Source organism: Buteo buteo, chromosome 8, assembly GCF_964188355.1.
Source record: "Buteo buteo chromosome 8, bButBut1.hap1.1, whole genome shotgun sequence".
Taxonomy (NCBI): Eukaryota; Metazoa; Chordata; class Aves; order Accipitriformes; family Accipitridae; genus Buteo; species Buteo buteo.
Window position 1 is genome coordinate 41316908 of NC_134178.1, and position 14820 is coordinate 41331727.

At 42.4% G+C, this 14820-nt stretch overlaps 1 protein-coding gene across 7 annotated transcripts in view; it reads right to left on the reverse strand.

The window, feature by feature from the left end:
- ZBTB20 (zinc finger and BTB domain containing 20) overlaps nt 1-14820 on the reverse strand; it is a 512829-nt gene that overhangs the window by 186060 nt on the left and 311949 nt on the right. For 6 of the 7 annotated variants that reach the window (XR_012651362.1, XM_075034361.1, XM_075034363.1 and 3 more), the window contains one exon: nt 4426-4524. The gene's annotated coding sequence lies outside the window, so the exon portion shown is untranslated. Of the gene's footprint in view, nt 1-4425; nt 4525-5673; nt 6156-14820 lie in introns of those variants that run through there. The other variant, XM_075034366.1, reaches the window with a different exon arrangement.

The window sequence follows — 14820 nt, forward strand, 5'->3', positions numbered from 1 at the left end:
ACAATTATGGCCCAGATTGAGGGAGGGGTAGAAAAATGATGGTACTCTGCCAAGTATGTCAGAACCTGAACTTGATCCATTTTAAAATTGAAGCTGGGGACTGTGGGACAGCACCGCATTCCCTATAATCCATCTAAAGAAAGGAAAATAACTTACCATCTCAAAAAAAAAAAAAAAAAAAAAAAAAAAAAGTCAGAGTTAGTGCAGACCTAACATAAATAACTATTTTATTTTTGCCTCTGAACCTTATCTTTAACTAAAGAAATACGCTGTCTTGACGTAGAAGGAAGATTTTTAAAATGCCATAAGACTGTTAAGCACCTCACGAAAAAGTGAAACAGAGAGAGAGTCAGGCTTCATCATATTTATGAGGGCCACAAAACTGCTAGTGAAGTCATTTAATTTTGAAATTACTTAGGAGTCCTTTAGAAAAGCCGGGAACACAGGATGGAAATAGAAAACTAAAAAAAAAAGTGCATCCAGTCTTTCAAAATAAGTTCCCTGCACAACACCCTTTCCCTGCTATCATCCCCTCAGGCAAATTTACCAGCTCCGCAGTTCCTTGCCGTTAACCAAAGCTCCTGCCCAAATCCTGCTCAGGGCGTGGGTGAGCCGCTGGGACCTGGCCGCGGTCGGGTCGGAAAGCCCGTGCCAGGGCACAGGCGCTCCACGTCAGCGCAGCACTGGAGCACGAGCTTCACTTTAAGCACTGGCTTGGATATTCTGCTGAACTCATGCTGGGAGGTTTTGCTACGTTCAGTAACGTTTTTACGAAAGAAGTTCCCTTCCTTGGATTACTCCATCTAATCAAAACAAAAATTGTTGAAGATGCACTGTACTTTGTTTTATCTCCATTTAAGCTATTTTCTGCATTTCATTCTCGATGGAAAAGGAAACTCAGTGTCACTATCCGACCTCGGGAATAAGCACCTAGCTGCAATGCTGCTGGAAAATCTTGGAATCCAAATAAATTCCAAACTTCTATTTTGGCCTGAAATTACAGAAAACTTACTCCTGCTCTTGTTGTTAGTAAAACGCCTACTGCTTTTACCAGGAGCAGCAACTATCCCTCGTGCCTCTTTAATCCTTCAGAAAAGCGTGTGCAGCTTTGGAAGCCCAAGGTAAACGTTTTACTGTGTGTATTATCTTACTGAACTCAGTAGGATGCATGGATATAAAAAACAAAGGCTGCATGAAAAGACAGCACAAAGATCCGTGGGCTTCAAAAGGTTAAACAGCCTCACTAATACGAACACCGCAGATGGGACAGTCCTGAACACAGCAATGAAAATGATATGTGCTTTTCCTTCCTAAAACTCCCTTCTCGAGGGCTAATGTTTTTATTTTACAGTAAGCTGAGAATTGGTGAGTAGACTTGTATACTAGTTATTATTTGACTCTTCTCCACATAAATCTGTTTTTAAAGAAGAAAAAGTCAAAGGAAAGAGCCCTATGTCTCAGCTAGTGCTCCTTCAGAAGCTTTTTGCTAACTACAACTGAATTATAATAACGTTTCTCCTTTTTCATTTATATTTTTTAGTGTTTTTAATGCTGACAATAAGTCACTATGCACCCAAAATTTTCTGAAAAATAAAAAAACCAAACTATCACTGGTAGATCACTACAGAGGGAATGAATACAGAAACATATTAAATTTACCATAAACAAGGGGTTTCATACCATGACAGCAATTTTTAATGTAATTCATTTGTCTTATAAATTATGTCCCTGGGGATATCCCCTAAAATTAATCAGGTTAGAGAGAGAAGGAAAACAAATTGAAAACTTCTCAAGACTCCAGCAAACAATAGGTTTTAAACATAGTAGAATCAACAATCTCACTGTAAAGTTCTTCCCTCCTCTTCCTCTATTCTTCTTCCCAGGAGACCAAAATCATCAGACGGAGAACCATCTTGGCCCACCACGATCAAGGAAATCATATAGGTTCAAGTACACAACATTTCTGAAATTAAAAATTTTGCAAGCAGCTCTGTCTTTCCAAACTACAAACTCCCTGCAAGAATTCTGAAATATAATTTAGTAAAGACATTCATTGTGTCAATGTGGCTTTTAAGCACAAAGCTACAGTTGCAAAATCTGGGCATGATAAATTCATCACACAACACAGAAAAGCGAAGGGGAGGAGGGCAGAAGAAAACAATAAGAATTTTAGACAAATTTTCATACTGGCCAAACTCGTTCTCAAATCAAAACTCTGGAGCTTTGCCCATTCCTTAGCTTCTCTAGAGTTTAGGCAAAAAGGAATTTGCCCGTGTACTTTTCCTGTACCACTCTGGCTTCATTTCGTGCAAGAAACAAGACTTAGCTTTTTTCACTCTTCTCAACACAGCTCACTGAATCGAAGTGTTGATACACATGTACAAAATCCAACGCATTTTCTGATCTCACTTGGAATACAGATCAAATTTTGCTCTTCCTGATGCCTGTGCCACCTTCCAGTCTAGACTTGAGTAATAAGGGCAGAATAGGAAGACAACAAAACACAGGGGAGTAACCGAGTCGATGGTGCTTGATCATCAATGACATTAACAGACTGCACTAATGGATAACTCCACAGTACAAATTTCATCTGGATCATGTGAGGGCACAAGATCTCATTTCTGCCAGCCCTTATATGTGTTAATGTTAGCAGCGGGGAAAAAAGGGTATCAGATAAGGCATGGAGCTGGCTGGTAAAAGTCAACACATCAAAATATATTTTAAAAACTGCATCAGAAGAATGAATTTATAACAGATCCGCGCTTTGCGTTTTGAGGTGACAGAGTTCTCGATCTGGTAGAAAGTTCCCAAAGCTCGATTTACTACATTGTCAAAATATAGCCTGAGGGGACAATCTGACTTACAGCAATTTTTATGACTGGTGATGAAAGAACCTCTCTTGGCTTTTAGATCCCAAGTTTGGCTCAAGATAGTGCAGCAGAGAACAGAAAATCTTTTATTTTATGCTGGGAGTTCACAGTGTTCCTCTTCAGCACAGAATTAGGTTTTACTGTATAGAATTCTCACATACAGCTCGCTGATGGGTTAGAATTCACACCTTCAGATTTTGGGGTTATACTTCACACCCTTCATTGTTACTGCTACTAAAGATACAGATTACAGTGTTCTCATGTCACTGTAGGATCTGTAACGGAAATCTTTAGAAAATTTGGGAAAAAATTGTGTCTTTTACCAGGCCGCAGCATGTCTTATTCAGCCTTGGAAAGGTTTCAGAGTGCAGTAACCACATTAATTGGGCATTATATGGACAGCCAACTATAGCTCGGTTACTGTGCAGCTTTTACTGTTCCTTCTCATGTTGCTTCAAAACACATTTTGTGTTTTAACCAGTTGTATATACATAGGAAAGCATTGCACAATGCTGGACAATGCTACAGATCCACAGGAAATAATTGTTTCACAAACATGAAGCAATCTGCACAAATATAAATAGCGTGGCCCAAATCTGTTCTAAATTATGCTTATGCAAATCCATGGAAGTCAACTAGTACCGCTAACAGAACAGAACAGATAAGAGCATGTAAAAATATAAAATATGGCTCTACTGTACAGCTATCCATAGGCCAAAGCCTGCCAGCCTGCCATCACTTACATTCTCCTACTTTCCCAGCATGGCTTTACAGGAAATAAGAAAAATAAGAGTATCTGGGATTTCAAGTTCTCTCATGCACTGGAGGACACATGTCCAAGAACATATGGACTTAAATGTGTCAGCATCCTACATCACTCTTATTTCAAGAGTGTTATTAATTTTTGTGGGTGGAGTCCAAAATTTTAATGCCATATTAGCACACAGTGGCTGTTTCTGTAATGCACATGTCACAGGGAGCATATGTGTAGCAATCCGAGGATAGCATTTTAACTTGATTTCAAGCGATTTTCTGAATTGTAATACTCTCAAAAGACAAAGTATTGATGCTACTAGCAGGGTATTTCACAACTTCTGTCTTCACAGTTTCATCCATCCACCTCAATTCTGACCTCCAGGATATCATGCTATTGCAGATCCGGACTCTCCACACACAGCTGTTTCAACAAATCTCATTTTGCTCTATAAGGCACAGCGTGTGACTTCAGGATTGGTATTTTCAATGCTGAACCAAGTTACACGAGTGATGTCTGCTACTCTAGGCAAAAAGCAAGACTGAGACCAGAAAATTCTTTCCCCTGCTAACTTTACTTAAATATCAATCCAAATCTTCTCAGATGAATTAGCCACTTTACCAAACTCGCAGGTACAGACAGATACTGTGGGTATCAGCCATGCAACTGCTCCAGCTGGATACAGTGAGAAATGTATTGCCAAGGGCTTTTCGGCTGTGAACCAACAGGTGGTTTGGCACCAAGATTTCTACCTGTTTGTGGTTTTCGTCTTTGGTTTCAAGACAGAAAATGAGATAATACCTTTCAATGCTGCATCTCAAGCAGGCTGTACGGCGAGCAAGGTTTCATTCCAACCAAATCTCTCTCTCTCGCGAAGCTGAGGAAAACTGCCAACCACTGCTGCTCTTGCCATCAACACGTGATGTAGATGTTAGGAAAAGGCAAAGTAAAGGGAGAGAAGAAAAAGGAAAAGAAAAATATAAGTTTTACATAAACAACAAACTGCACATAATGACTACATCTGAGGACAACAAAATAAAAAGTACTGGCTTTAGTATAAGGAAACAAATAAACAAAACCTTGGAAGAGCTTAATGTAAGAGGTTTTTTTAGTTTATTGGATACAGAGAAATTTTGTTTAAGTTTAGTTCCAAGAGATACAATACTTTGAAAACATATGATAAAGTGACAACATTAAAGAAACAAACCTATCATAGCATCGAAATGAACTACACCATTACTCGGAGAGCAGCCTAAGCCCCTTCAACAAACACCCTGCAAAGCAGCAGAAGCACTTGCAACATATGTTCTTGCCTGCAAATAGCCCAGGGTGCAAGAGGTGGGTTTCATTTCTTGGTTTTTGAAGTCTTCTGCATGGGCCTAACTCTGCCTTTGTTGAAGGTAGTGTTAACACACATCGAATGCAGTGGGAACCAAATGTGGATAACTGCATACTTTGAAAAATCACACCCAATATGTTCAACTGATGCCATCATTCTCTGAGGACAAGTGTAGGCTACGGAATACTACAAATAATAGAGAGCAGTAGTCTAAAGTAAGCTTTTCAGAACCAAGGAAGCATATTTCGATACTTTTTCACAGATAATTGGGAATGTGCATCTTCAAAATAGTAGTCGAGAGTAGGTAAAGACTGTCTAGAGATCCTTACTGTAACAGACGTTTCAATGCCTTTTCATAAAATAAGAGTTCTTCAAAGCAACTCTCAGCAACCATTAAGCGAACAGCCAGCAAAACTACGCTTTTTGAATTAAAGTAAGAAAATGAAAGTCAGTGCCTCTCCACAGACGTAGACGTAATGAGAATGACTTCAATACATCTGCTAGTAATCAAAATGGGTCCACACTCACCACTGCATAGAAAAGAGGAATCCTAATGATCAGCAAGAAACTTTGCTTTGCCCCAATAACGGTAAAACCATTTCAGGAAGTTGTATGTACTAATTTACCTACAGAAGATGAGGACTGCATGTTTAGATTGTATTAAATCATCTATACTAATAAAGACTGAGCTGAAGAGAAAATGGAACTACCTTATCATGAAGATATAAATGTGGGGGGGGCAAGAGCCCCCAAAACGTTCTTTTCCTCAGTTGGAATAAAAAAAACAGCCAAGTGGGTCTTTTTTCCCCATGGGAAGGTGTTTTGACAAAAATTCACCTCTCATACAATCAAAATGGAAAATGTCCATCGACTAGGTAGAAAAAGGAGGAGGAGAAAAAAAAAAAAAAAAAGAGTGAAGAGTCTTCCAGAACCAGCAGTTGGGAAATACTTGTTTTGACTTTTCTTGGGTAAACCAGTTATTCCCAATGAAAATTTTTCTTTCAAGAAAAAAGAGTTTCCACTGAAAAATCATTCCGATGGAAAACACCTGGCCACGGCTACAAAGGATCGGACCACTGGCCTCAGCCAGGGGAAGGTGAATGCCAAGGTCAGCGGACTGGGTCTGTCAGTCCTCTTGCACAATCACGGGCAAAGCGCTTCCATTCTCCGCGACGCTATTTCTCCTCCAGCCTTTCTGCCTACGTAGACCATCCACTCTTCAGCACAGGAACCATCTCTCACTGTATGTCGTACGCAGTTTACCGTAACACGTGTGTTTAATGACTTTCAGGACTGCAGTAACAACAGTGTTTTTCCCTCCTACAGCAGCTAGTTCCCAAAACCGAGATGAAGAGAAAAACACAACCTATGGCTGCAACACACTGCTAATCAAACACTATTGTATACCATGGGGATGGGGGGGGGGGGGGAATGCCTTTTCATCGTAGAACTAATCAGAGTTTATACACACAAAATCAGACAATTCTATAGTCCAGTCTTGTGATCTGTGTTCCAAGCTGCCAGAAATAAGGCAGGAAAGAAGCGGGGGTAGGGGGGGGACATCTCCTGTGTTCATAATGAAAGAAGAGAGATGACTGGACTAAGAGCTGATGAGGTTACAAGGCAACAGCAGTGCCATGAGTTGTTTGGGCTTAAAGCCAGATGTCTTGTATTTCCTTTGATTGTTTCTAAATAATTAATGGTATTAATTTAATCATGTGACCCACCCCCCCACCCCCCCTTTTAGTATTTGGCTCTATGTACTAACACTAAATATAAAGGAGAAAAACGGGACTGTCTATAGCGTACTGAATATTGATGCTGTGTGTTTGGACTGCAACAACAGCTGATACTCGTATCCATAAGACTATCTATCTACAGCACTCGCACGGTGTTTGCACGAAGTAGATCAAGTAGTAGCCCTCGTACTCCATCCATAAACCAGCTCAACTATGGCATATGGACACTGCGTGTTTGAAGTAGTAAAATAGAGGGTACAGCTCTCTCTCCGCCCACACCAAGACGAACCTGCCACTACTATTTCACGTAACATTTTCTGGCAAGCTCCCAGTTTTCAGTCATGCTGGTTTGCTTGAAAGAAACACGCAGAGGAGACTCTGCTTGTCTTGCTGTTCGAACAAACAAAATAATCACGCATCTTGAGCTAATGGTCCAAAGCTTAATGAAGATCATAGAAAAGAGGCTACCCGTGATGTGAGCATTCCCTTCTGACTTATCCACATAAGCCGCTGCTGTTGGCAAAAGGAAATGGATTATGAGGATAATAAGTAACCCTGAGCTCTGGTCTAGACAAACCTTTGCTTGGTACAGTAGCAGTCAGCGCACAAAGAAAACAGCAACCACCGGAGGTAAAAATTTCACTTCTCCACAATTTTCTACACCAGGGCACTGGCGGCAACAGCGGGAGGACCTGAGTTCCTGCACCTCTCTTGTTGGGGCTGCAAGTCTCACGGGCACCGAGTAATCTCACGGGAATATTCTGAGCATTAGGGTTGACTACTAGGACTGCCGAAATGCAACAGCAGAAATCCTGAACGAATGAAGACTAATGAAGGCAGCTCCCTACTCCCTACATGCATATGTACTCAGTGAAAACGTCTGCCCGTCCTCCTACATACTACAGCGTACTCTCAGCTCCCCTACTCAAGTCTCCAATCCCACCCATCTCATCTACCCTTTTTTTCCTACCACATTTCCACTTACCTTGAATCCCAGGGCACCTACCATCAGATAGTATTAAATGGGGTAGCTGGAAGGTAATGGAAGGGAGAAAGAAACCTGACAGCTTGGAGCAGACCCTCGCTTTGTCCAGCAATGCCCCAGACTTCTGGAGGTAAGGACAAAGTGACACGAGGTCTTCACGGATGTCAGAAGAAATTTTCAAAAACGTGCGCAAAGCTAACCTCACCAAAGAGTACCTGTGGGCAGCCAGACAGGGCTGGGTCAAGTCTCATTTCTTGCATTTTATCCATGGCTCCCTGTTTGGTTGTCATTCTGCAACTAGACTATCGGATCAAGACCGGCATTAGCGCTTTTTTTACAGTTACGATTCTTCAGTCAAGGGAAGTGAACGCTGAAGAGTTCTCCACTAGAAAACCTAGTCCTAATTTTCAAGGACTTAGCAGTCAAGGCCTAGCAATCCTAAAGGCATTTTTCTCCACCGCTAACTCACCAAGCCAGCTGGGTTCATAGGAAGAATTCCGTTTCATTACATTACAGAAAGATCATATGGGATGTACACCTGAGCCTTTTGACTGGGACTGGGGCAGAGCCCAAACCAGCATCGTCCCTGCGCAAGAAGAGGAAGACTAACATACAGACAAAATTAAAGTGACTCCTTCGGTTCCTACCAGCTACCAAGCAAGAGTGGCAACAGCTATACAAGCAAGCAGCACATCAGGAATACCCGATGCCAGCGTAGCCCCCCTTGGAAGTCGTTCCCAGCAAATGGGCGCTGTGGTTTTGAACTGGAATGAGAGGAGACTGCTTCAAGATAGGAGTGATCACATAGAAATGGCTGAATTGTTTGTAAGGTAGAAGCACTGGAAATAGACAATACAGCTGAACAGCGTCTGAGTTGCAGCACTTTACAAACAGCCCCTGTACTTATCTGGTTGTTTTTCAGGATTTTGGGGGGTGGTGGTAGAGTGAGAAGACGGCATTTTTCCTGTGGCGACAAGGATCTCTGAAAGCGTCTACATGTCAGACTTTGCTGAGAATGTATCTTTTGTTCCTCCTTCTGCTTTATTTCCCTTTAATGATAGCTTTGCAGTGAATCCCATTTGTGAGTTGCTCAAATAAATGCAAATTTTATCTTGTAAGCAATACCCTCCAAAATACTACTGCAACTGAAAATAAAAATGTTACGAGCTAAAAAGGCACTGGGTCTTCCCCAGTGCCCTCATCTCCCCAGTGCACTGGACTGCTTGCTATTATTATATATGGAGTACCAGGCAGGGTACTTGGTATTATAAATATGTACTGTATTGAAATATATAGCCCAAGTCCCCAGGGCCCAATATTCTAATTAGAATTACAGTTGTGCAAATAACTGATTTATTTGGCTAGCTGACCAAACTGAGAACATGGAAAGGAAAAAAAACCCAAAACCACCTAGGTGTTTAACAAAATGGGCTAGTTTTTATGTTTGTGTCCATTATATTTCAATTAAAATTGACTTTGTTTCAAACCAAAAAGAGAAACCTTGTTTAGAAATATCAAAACAAAACCTTTTGGCTTTCCAAAATATTTCTTTTAATTTTTTTTTTTCTCAGTTTATTTTTTTCCCATAGTTTTGGCTAACCCTTATCTGAGGCAAGCAGTTTTCAGCAAATAAAACATTTAACTTAACAGTTTTACCCAGACCTAAATCTAAGGGCAGAACTGTGAGTCGACTGGCTCTCGACTTAATAAAAGAAGAGCAGGGAGGCAGGGGATCTGCATTCTCTGAACCAAGACTGGTTCAGCCCTTGTCTTTGTGTCCGAGGTGAGTTACGATTTCTTTTCTTTATGGTTGTCCCTCTGTCCACACTTTGTCTCCGTCGTCTCTGAGCTCGTCGGGGTTAGATGCACCTCCTACAGCATGTCTGTACAGTGCCTAACACAATAGATTGCTCATCTCAACTGGAGCTTATATGATTTACTATAATATAAATAACTGCTCAACTGCAGTCAAATCTCTTTTTAATGCCAATAGTTTCACTTGCATATATTTAGCGGCCCATCATGGGAACATCAGCTTCTTTTTTAATTAATTACTTATTAATAGAGGTAAAATATGAACGGACGACACGTCTAGATTTTTCCTGCTTCATCAATTTCAGCGCTCAAAGAAAGCATCTCGTTTACAGCTACCAGGAACCAACAGGGACATGTACTGAATGAAGCCTGAAACCCAAGATCCCCTCAGCACTTTTGTACCCCCATTATTTGGGGACAAATCCTCGCAGCCCTCCAGGGAAGGAAAGGGAGCTGGATTGAAAGAGCTGCTTAGTGGAAAGCCTCCCGGGCAACCTCCAGATTCTCTGTGCAGGGCTTTGGGCACACAATTGTCACCGGTAGGAATGGGAAAATGCAAGTTCGGTGTCTGCGCAGAGGTGGAAACAGCTGTGAGGCTGAAGGGAAGAGGGCTGCCTGCCTCTGTTCTGAAGGCCCCTTGCATCTCGCAAGGCCAACCGGCTTAATCAAAAGACAACTTTAGAGCTCGTTAGAAAATAAACAACACAGAAATAGAAACGAACGCAACATGACGAACTCTTCGACTTCGATGCGCAGCGCTCGGGGCTGGGGGCGGGGAGGTTTCTCAGAGCACACTTGGCTGTCACTGACAATAAAGTCAGTCACGTTTTTAAAACACTGGGGACAGAGTTGCAAATGTGCCCCATTATGTCTTGAGATGTACTCCCTGGGTACAAAAGGTGCGTGGGTTACGGTAAGCGCGTGTGTTACTTTGCTGAGACCGTAAAAGGCAGCGCAAAGCACAGACGGAGAAAGAGCAACCGCAGAGTATACGGGGTGACGATTCCCACGGCACGGGCCCGATCCTGGGTGCCCTGGGTATCCTGGAATCCCACCCACGCTCTTTTTCTCCATCCTCGGGGCTGCTGCTCAGCTCTAGGAGACACCACGGCCATTTCACAGCCCCTCTGGCCTCCTGCAAGGGGGCTGCCAGAGGCGTACAGACGGCACCGGTCGCTGCCAAGGCGATCGCGCTCGCTCCGAGGGCAGCGCTTGCAGACGGCCGTTCCCCCCCGCGTATGAGTGCCCCCACGGCATGCTAAAGGAGCGATTGTTATAATTAAAAATAAATCCTCCTCCCTGTCGATTGTCTGTACTTATTGGTCATTGCTGCCATCTAGCCAGACGCATCTCCAATATTCACAGAAGCCTTCAGCCTGTTTATTTTCCCTTTGCTGCTTGGCCTGAAGCAGGGATAAATGCATCCCTTGTTACTCACTGCCTCTGCGGAGACATTTGTAAACTTTCACAGGGTTTTCCTTTTTTTCCAACAGGTGACAAAATACCGTATAACTGCAGGTGCTCTGGGGACACAAACAGGAAAATGGAGATCAGATGCAGCTGTAATTGGGAGTCAGGGAAAAATCAAGATAAAGGCAGCAGATAAAAAAGTGCTAAAAAGAGCCAAGAAATGATTGAGAAGGGGTAGTTAGCTATTTTTGTTGCCGACTTACTCTTGCGAGGTCGTTCTAGCAGAATAATTTTGTTTATTTTGTTACCATTGCAGGTGTTACCAGGGGAAGGTTGGAAGTTTATTGAAAAAAAAGTTTCTGGACATTATTGGAAAAGGATTAAGAAGTTGTTGACTCAAGCTAGTACTGAAGGATGTGCTGGAGGTCTGAGGGGCACTGGCTGGTGTTACTGTACTTGTGAAGTAGGAATGATAACGAAGTGGTTCAGAGAGCTTCTGAGTTCAGATTTATTCTTCTAAGAATTTGTTCCCAAAATTCAGTCAGGAAAATGGTCTTAATGGAGGCCTCACTCTGCACCCCTTCATCTCCTTTTGGCATATATGGCACGAAATAGGATGAAAAAAAGAATATTCTAAGGAGACTTAAAAATGGAAACGTTCAGACAGAGTTTCATGGCCTGGTTTCTGCCTACAATTCAGCTCTGGAAAACCAATCTAAATTTCCGGACAGTATGGCCATTCACTTTTCTAGACAACCTTGTTTCAGACCCATAGATCCAGCAACATAATAAGCACGAGGTGAAGCACAAAGGGTAAAGAGAAAATAACCATGGCTGCATGATAAAAAACACTGATTACTCTCTGGCTATAATGCTTCAACCAAATAAAAGGCAGGGGGAGGACAGCAATAAATGTCTGTGAATCCAAATTTCTTTTACTGTACTTCCTATTTCCACCAGGGGAAAGAAGAAAAAGTTATATTTTGCTTCCCTGATTTTTTTTCCACTGAAAAGGGAGGTGTCATGGGTAATCTAGAGCAATATTCAGCTGTGAATCCAATTTATGCAGTGGGATAGGATTAAAAAAGGAACAGAAGGTCTGGATTCTGAACCTGCTCTAACAGTTTTGATTTGAATACAGCCCAAGTCTTGAAATGGCTTGTTTTCCACTTCTGGTTTGGAGCTGGTTGAAATATTGCCACAGTAGCACTTCCTGTAAATTTTTTGTCCAAGATTCTCATTATTTGGAACTAAACTCTGAAGATTTTGGCACTGTGAAATCCAAACAAAACTCTGTTCCTGACTCAACTGGCCCAGGAGTCAACCCAAGCTTAATCCGGTTCTGAGTCCAAATCCAGCTTCAGCCCATTTCCATTGTTATATAGATTATGCCATAATACCACCTCTAGCCTCAGGATTTATGATGCCTTCTCGCAGGATGCATATTTGTGTGTAAATACATAAATCACATCAGATAAACAAAGAAGACATGCCAGAAAACAGGAGGGGAGGGAAGAGGAGAGATACCTACCAAGCAGTTTGTCTCTAAAGTGTTGCCAGTTGTGAAAGGACTTGACGTGCTAATATCCGCTCATTCAGACTCTTACAGACATGCTAAGAGCGTGACGGCTGGCAGGCAGTGCATTTAAGTGCTGTTACTGAGGCCCCCAAATATTGACAGAGTGCCAGACTCTGAGAAACTATTGATGTATGCAGCCGGCCGCTGCTCCAGACACCTCTCAGACAGAGTCTTTAAATGTCACAGATTAATGAATTTTCATGAAACGGAGAATGAGAGAAAGAATTAAAAAAAAAAAAAAATATATCCCACAGCACCAACATGAAAGCATCTTTTATCCCTACACAAAATTCTGCCCTCAAGCCTCAAGATTCCTAATAGATTATAACAGATTGTAAATCGGCAGGAGATACGGGGTAGAGGAGGTTAGACCCTCTAGATCATGCAGAGCATCCTCAAACAAAGCCAATACGCGAGACGTTCATTTTTACCAAAAAAAATGAGGGTCAAGGGCCACTCAGATCCCAGTTTCATCTTAACCAACCCCACGAGTTACAAAGCTTAAGGGCTAGAATTGGTTAAACGGTTTTTATCTGAGGTACAAATGGGGCCAAACTGCAAAGTTCAGCTGTTGACTTTGAACGACCCTAACTTTAGAGCCATTCAGATAGACAGCTGTACTTGGACCCTCTCTTAGTATTTGATGTTGTGCTTGATCTTATCCAAGAAATTGCCAAAGTTATGATATAACATTTTTATGCCATCAGATAAACCAAGTATGCTGATTATTTCTCTTTTTTCATTTATATCAGTGAACTCAAATATGTATGAAAGAACTTCAAATATCATTAAAATGTAATAATGCAAAATGCAGTTGGAGCGTAAATGACAAATCTATGCATAAGACATCACTTAAAGAGGAAGGAAGTGAAGGGATGATGTACATGATGTATGCAGAGGTAAAAATGGGCCGTTTATACCCAACTGTGTCAAAAATACGGCTTCGGCAAGCCCCTCTGCACACAGCCACTTGGAAGCGGGGCTCCACGAGCCATTTGCTCCCTTGTTCCCAGAGGCACAGGCACGGATTCCCGCAAGGCTCAGCTGTCCCCACTGTCCCCCGCTCCCCGCCGGGCTGTCCCGCAGGATTTCTCTTCAATGCAATGACACCAAGCAGGGTGAGCCCAGATCCCGGCCAGCCACCTCCTGACAGAGAAAGAGCCCGTTGCAGGAAAATCCGGAGAAGCTGAGAACATCTTGACAAGCAAAGGGAGCGCTGTACAAAAAGCCAAGCAGCAAGACCCTGTCGGTGTCGCAGCAAGACCCTGTGGTTCTCCACTTACATTTTCGCTGCAGAAAAGCAAACATTCTTCACTAAAAACTGTTCCCCTAAGTTCTCTCTGTCTCTGGCCGCATGAGGCTTTGCTGACCACAGCAGCTATAAAATCTCACTGCAAGAACAGGGACTAGCATGAGCAGCATTCAAGAGGAGCTTGTTTTCACCATCATCTTGTCAATCAGGTTATTTGTGACTACCTTTGCCAAAGCAAAAAAAAACCCCTTTTTTCAAAAAACAAAGCTACCTTTCTGACTGCGAAGCCAAGTGGAAACAAGTGCAAGGACTCCGACGGTAACCTCCAGCTGCTGATGACATAGGAGGCTTTGGTTTTCGAAAGCCACCACGCTCTTGTAGGTTGGCACACGTGGCAATCAGCTGTATCACGGACTACAATGGTCAGCCGTTTGTGTTATCCGCTCTTGTCACCACCCAAAGCTTGTCTTCCCTACCACCGTGCATCCCACGACCCCCAGAGTTCCAGCAGGGTCTCCAACACCGTTAGCCATTACTCATAGCTCTACAAATGAGGTAAAGTAGCAAGGAGCCATCCTCCGCTGACAGCCAGAGAGAAGACAGAGCACACGTGCGTGTAAGAGTGGATGACACAAATGACTGATTAAGTACATGAGAAGGCAAAATGTCAAAGCCTTTCTATTCTGAGAACAATCTCTATACAAACAAAGAAAAAAAAATCAATATAGATTTTCACACAGGGAACTATTTTACACATCATTGCAAACTTACTTTAAAACACTCAGTACTTTTTCTTTAGGACTTTTAAAGAGCCCATCTAACGTTACTGCCCCTTCTGGCCTGCTGTTTCTCCTCACACGCCCCCTTTTCTTTTCTCTTTTCTTCTTCTCTCTCTCTTTTTAAAAAATAATAACTGAGAAGCTATCACAAAACACTAACCCAGCGATTCATGCAGTCCCGTAGCACATCTTCAGCAAAGGCCAGCACTGGTTGTACTAAAGGAAGATGTAAAACCCCTCAGTATTGCCCTTCTACAAAAGCCTCCTCCTACGCCTCAGTAGAGATCAGCTTCAGTCT